Source organism: Triticum urartu, chromosome 1 (assembly GCF_003073215.2).
Source record: "Triticum urartu cultivar G1812 chromosome 1, Tu2.1, whole genome shotgun sequence".
In the NCBI taxonomy this organism is placed as follows: domain Eukaryota; kingdom Viridiplantae; phylum Streptophyta; class Magnoliopsida; order Poales; family Poaceae; genus Triticum; species Triticum urartu.
Genome location: NC_053022.1, coordinates 295,870,847 through 295,877,457, shown reverse-complemented (window position 1 = coordinate 295,877,457; position 6,611 = coordinate 295,870,847).

Below are 6,611 nucleotides of genomic sequence, written 5' to 3'. Positions count from 1 at the left end.
CGATAACTATCGATTTGGTTGAGATTACTTTGATGATCTGACTACAAACGTGCACGACATTGCGCCTTAGCAATCACTAAACCAACTCCGAAAGGTTATTGACCACGCCGGAGCACGATCAACCTGACCACGAAGGTCGATTCCTGCAAGCAATCGAAGAACACACAAGAATATGATTAAGCAATCTGAATATTGCGAATATGGATGAAGTATTGATGAAAGTGGGGTTTCATAAGCGGTCTTGGTCTGGTCGTTGGACACAAACGAAGTACACGAAGTTGCAGCGATGGCTAACTTTTAACGAAATAAAACCCAAGTCTAAGCGATGCCTTAAGGGCTATATTTATAGGGGAAAGAGAGGGGATTTCGTCCCCTTGGCAAGGTGGGACTAAAACACCTCCTAAGTCATTTCCCCTACAAAACGGACTCTAAAAAATAGATTACTTGGGACTGGCCCAAAATAAGGTGGCGCAAAACCAATAATAAGCTATGGACGAAATTTATGAAAGGCCATCTTGTATATTTTTTCCATCTTCTCGTATGTCATCATGGTGGCTTCAAAGTCCGAAAATCTTCACTAGAACCTTCATTCTTGTTCTCTTCGCACGCACCTTCATCTCCGTACTTGCTCATGCTCCAATGTCCATCCTTCTTGTGTGTGCTAGGACCTTCATTTGCAAGCGACACAAATGTATCTAAGTTAGGCAGCATCATATTCTCATGAACACTAGAAACATTACCAAGAAACGAAAGTATCTGGTAATTTAACTGGCATATGCGATCTCTAGCAATTGTTCCAAGAGGTAAAACAGCAGGGGGTACGGGTGTAACTGTGGTAGCCATGTCCTCATCAAAGAAGGGGAGGGATAGCATATTTGTTTTCGTGGATAGGTTCTTGAAAATGGCACACTTTATACCATGTCATAAAAGCGATGATGCTGTTAATGTTGCTGATTTGCTCTTTCATGAAATTATTCGCTTGCATGGTGTGCCAAATACTATTGTTTCAGATCGTGATACTAAATTTCTTAACCACTTTTGGAGATGTTTATGGGCTAAGTTGGGGACTAAACTGCGTTAGTACTACTTGTCACCCCCAAACCGATGGACAAACTGAAGTAGTCAATAGAACATTGTCTACTATGCTTAGGGCTGTTTTGAAGAATAAAAAGAAATTGTGGGAAGAATGCTTGCCTCATATTGAATTTGCTTATAATCGTTCATTGCATTCTACTACTAAGATGTGCCCTTTTGATATTGTGTATGGTTTCCTACCTCGTGCACCTATTGATTTGTTGCCTCTTCCATCTTCGGAGAAGGTTAATTTTGATGCTAAAGAACGTGCTGAATTGATTTTAAAAATGCATGAGTTAACTAAGGAAAATATTGAGCGTATGAATGCTAAATATAAACTTGCTGGAGATAAGGGTAGAAAGCATGTTGTGTTTGCACCTGGAGAGCTTGTTTGGTTACATTTGCGTAAGGATAGATTTCCTAATTTTCGCAAATCGAAGCTAATGCCATGTGCTGATGGTCCTTTTAGGGTGTTAGAGAAAATAAATGATAATGCATAAAACTTGAGCTGCCTGCAGATTTTGGGGTTAGTCCCACTTTTAACATTGCAGATTTGAAGCCTTATTTGGGTGAGGACGATGAACTTTCGTCGAGGACGACTTCATTTCAAGAAGGGGAGGATGATGAGGACATCAATACCATTGTTACACCCACAGCCCCTGCAGCTATACATACTGGACCAATTACTAGAGCTCGTGCACGCCAATTGAATTATCAGGTACTTTCGTTTCTTTCTAACGATTCTAATGTTCATGAGAATATGATGCTGCCTAAATTTGATACATTTGTTTTGCTTACAAATGAAGGGCCTAGCTTGGACAAGAAAGATGAACCTTGGAGCAACTTCAAGCATGGAGATGATGGCATGCGCAAGGGGAACAAGAACGCAGTTACAAGTGATGATTCCAGGACTTTGAAGCCACCATAATGAGTGCATGAAGCATGGGACGAAATATACAAGATGCCACTTCATAAATTTCGTCCAGAGGCTGTTTTAGGTGCTGCGTCACCTTATTATTGGGCCAGGCCCATGTATTTTCGAAGTACTTAAGTATAGGCTGTTTTTAGAGTCCGTATCTGTGGGGAAACAAGAGTTAGGGTTGGTTTCGGACCCCTCCACCAAGGGCCACGAAATTCCCCCTCTCTCCTCCATATATACAGCCCTTAGGGCATCGTTTAGGCTTTGGGTTTTGTTTAGATTAAAAGTTCACCATAGCTGCAACTTCGCGTACTTCGTTTGTGTTCAGCGACCAAACCAAGGCCTCACAGGACCCCACCTTGATCAATAAAGCTTTCATCTTATATTCGCAATATCCAGATTGCAATCTCAGTTTGTTGCTTGTTCTTCGTTTGCTTGTAGGAAACAAACCCTCGTGGTCAGCTTGATCGTGCTCCGGCATGGTCAATAACCCTTGGAAGTTGGTTTAGCGACTGCTAAGGCGTGACATCTCGCACGTTCGTAGTCGGATCATCAAGGTCGACTCCCACAGAAAACGATAACCACCATCTCATCGAAACATCGGGACACCTTTGCCTCTATCACAAGATGATATGCTTGATGAATTGAGTGGCTCTATAATATTCTCCAAAGTTGATTTGCGTAGTGGATACCATCAAATTCATATGAAGTTGGGAGATGAATGGAAAACAGCATTTAAAATTAAGTTTGGATTATATGAGTGGTCAGTCATGCCTTTTGGGTTAACTAATGCACCTAGTACTTTCATGAGGTTAATGAACGAAGTTTTACGTGCTTTCATCGGACGATTTGTGGTAGTTTACTTTGATGACATATTGATTATAGCAAATCTTTGGAGGAACATTTACGTGCTATTTTTAATGCTCGACGTGATGCACATTTGTTTGGTAACCTTGGAAGTGCACCTTTTGCACCAACCGAGTATCTTTTCTTGGCTATGTTGTTACTCCACAGGGAATTGAAGTTGATAAAGTGTGACGCCCCAAGACCGGAGCTTCAGATGCCTTCCAGGGTTTCCAGGTTTCGTCGTGTGATTTGTTTGGTTCTTTGCATTCATCATTGCATCATGTGCATTGTCATCATGCCATCATGACATTTATTTTTCTTAAATCAACTAAACAAATGGCATGGATCTTTGATCCATTTAAATCGAGGGAATTCACATGGTGATTCTCTTTACAACTTATCCTCTCGATATTTAGAGAGCTATAGTAATTATTCCAATTATGTGGAATTACCTTAATACACTTGCAAAAATCCCAATGCCTTTTATTATTTCAACTCTTGGCCTCTAACTTTGCCACATGTCCTTTCATCATTTTCCGGACCTCCACCTAATTTCTCAACATTTTTGGGCACTTTGAAAAAAACATGTCCTAGTTCAAACCTTTTGAATTAAGTTCAAAGGAATTTGAATTTAATCTTTCAAACTTGACCTTTTCTATTTTCCTGGACTGTGCACATTTTTCTGAGTCCGTGAAAATTATCCCCGTCCCAAATTCTTCCTCTAACCTTCTCTTCTCTCTTTTCCCTTCTCTTATTTCTTTGTTTTTTTGTAAAGAGAAGGAGATGGGAGAGAGAGAGAAGAGCCGGCTGGGCCTCCCAGCCCAGCTGCAACCTACCCAGCTCGCTCACTATCCCCACGGCCCATCTGCACCTAGGCTACCCGCACAAGTGGCCCAAGGCCCAGCCGCCCCACCAGCTTCTCTAACCCTAGGCCCGACCAACCTCACCTCGTCCTCTCCCTCGCTCTCCTCGATCTCTCTCTCGCGCCGCCAGGGAGCCCGACTCCCTCATCTCCCTCATCTCCCTCGATCCCACTCCTCTCCCTCTCATCCTCCCATGCCCGATCCAGTTCTTTCCCTCTCCTCGATCTCCCTCTCGATTCCTAGGACCGCGCCATCGCCATCTCCCTCGGCCCCTCTGCTTGAGGAGCCCTTACCCTCTCCCCTCGCGTGTGAGTTCGACCCCGAGCACCGGAGATGCTCTCCTCTCCCCTGCAGCCTCTCTCTCGGTCCATGGCGCTCGCGCCCCATCTCACTCCAGGGAGAGGAACTCCTAAACGTGTCACCTTCCTCGCGCCCGTCCAGCAAGCCTCCATGTCGCCGCCTTGCTGCCGCCTCCCCGTCTCTGACGAGCGCCGTCCTCTGCTTCCTCTACGGCGACCAGGAGCCACCTCGCCGCGTGTCTCCTCCACCAGTAGCCTGCAACGCCAGAGGGGAGTTGAGCTCCTCCCGGTCCCCATGGTGACTGCTTCCCCTACCCCGAGCTTCTCTGCAGCCAGCGTCCAAGTCCCGTGCCCCATGACTTCGCTGCACCTCGCGCTGCTGCTCTGCCTCGCCTCCCTCCTTCCACGCCCAAGCTTCACCCACGATTCGTAGGCGTCCTCCCCTGCCGTCGTTGCCGATTGAGAGCCACGGCTGCAGCTTGTCCTCTGCCGCTGGTTTCATGCACCTCCACTGCCGGTTGAATGGACACCAATGTCCCCTTCATTTTGCCAAGACGCGACAACCAGGAACGCGCAAGGACGCCTTCATGGATTTTGCCAAGTGCGACCACCACTGAACAATGGGTTTTTGCCTTGCTCATTTTGGATACACCAAGTTCCTCTTCAAAACGTATGACTACTCGGTGTTGTGTCAAGTACCCCGATGGCCGGAGCCCTCGGATTCGTCAAGTTCGTCTATGAACCGAGAACAACTACCGTCTCCGAAGAACTGTGTAACGGAACCGTCAAGTTCGACTATGACTCGTGTACGACTACGCGGGATTCCTCGAACGCCAAGTTCAACGCTGCATCAAATTCCTCGCCGTGACCCCGAACATCTACGGAAACTCGCGCAATGATAAACATGTACCACTACCGTCGCCGAGATTGCGAGAACCTCTACCGTCGACCCTAGAGCATGCGAGAACGACTACTTCCACTACGAACGTCCCGAAAACGTCTACTTCCCCTACACCGCATCGAACTCGAACCGCTTCGATAACGCACGCTTTGAAGGTATAACCCCGAGACGACCGCCCGTGAACGAATGCATGTGTGATGTATGAGATGCTCATGCTTGCTTCGTGCTCGAATTGTCGGTGCATGTTGCCCCCCTTTTGCCTTGTCACCGTCGTCGACCCGTGGGAACCCGGTAACCGGGATCACCCCACCATCTTTTGCATGCTCCCGTCACACTTCCTTTGCACCAATATCTCCATGAGCTACCGGAACCGTTATGTTGCCGAGGCATCATTTTCAGAATTGTTGTCGTGGCACCCCCCTTCGTTTCCGCCATGATGACAAATGCCTCATATCTTATCATGTCAACATTTTCTTAAAAATTGCATAAACTTGAACATGTCATCCGCATCATGTTAACAACATTAAGATGTTTAAAATTGTTGTTTGCTTTAAATTGCTAATGCACATGAGGATATACCGGAATTGTTGTTTGATGTTTCCGGCCTCATTTAAAATGCCTAACTATGTTTTCACTCATGCTTCACCCCATGCCATGTTAATCAACATTTAATATTGTTGGGTACATAAACGAGATCAAACTAAATAACTTGAATGCATTTTGAGCTCCACTTAATTTGTAGTATTGTTTGTGCACTTTGCCATGCCATGCTTCATTAAACCGGACATGCATCATACTTGATTGTGCATCATGCCATGATTATGTGGTGGTTGTTTACTATGTTGTTTGCTTCTTTCCGGTGTTGCTTCTTCGGGTTAGATCCGGTAACGTCGTGTTTGTGAGGATCCATTGGCTACGTCTGTTTGTCTTCTTCATGGACTCGTTCTTCTTCCTTGCGGGATCTCAGGCAAGATGACCATGCCCTCGAAATCACTTCTATCTTTGCTTGCTAGTTGCTCACTCTTTTGCTATGCCTATGCTGCGATACCTACCGCTTGCTTATCATGCCTCCCATATTGTTGAACCAAGCCTCTAACCCACCATGTCCTAGCAAACCATTGTTTGGCTATGTTACTGCTTTGCTCAGCCCCTCTTATAGCGTTGTTAGTTGCAGGTGAAGATTGGAGTTTGTTCCATGTTGGAACATGGATATTTTGTTGGGATATCACAATATCTCTTATTTAATTAATGCATCTATATACTTGGTAAAGGGTGGAAGGCTCGGCCTTATGCCTGGTGTTTTGTTCCACTCTTGCCGCCCTAGTTTCCGTCATATCGGTGTTATGTTCCCGGATTTTGCGTTCCTTACGCGGTTGGGTTATAATGGGAACCCCTTGACAGTTCGCCTTGAATAAAACTCCTCCAGCAATTCCCAACATTGGTTTTACCATTTGACACCTAGCCTTTTATTTCCCTTCGGTTCTGCAGACTCAAGGGTCATCTTTATTTTAACCCCCCCCTGGGCCAGTGCTCCTCTGAGTGTTGGTCCAAACTAGAGCCCCTTGCAGCGCCACCTTGGGGAAACTCGAGGGCTGGTTTTAGTTGTACGGACTGCCCATCTGAGTGTGCCCTGAGAACGAGATATGTGCAGCTCCTGTCGGGATTTGTCGGCACATTCGGGCGGTGTTGGTGGACTTGTTTTACCATTG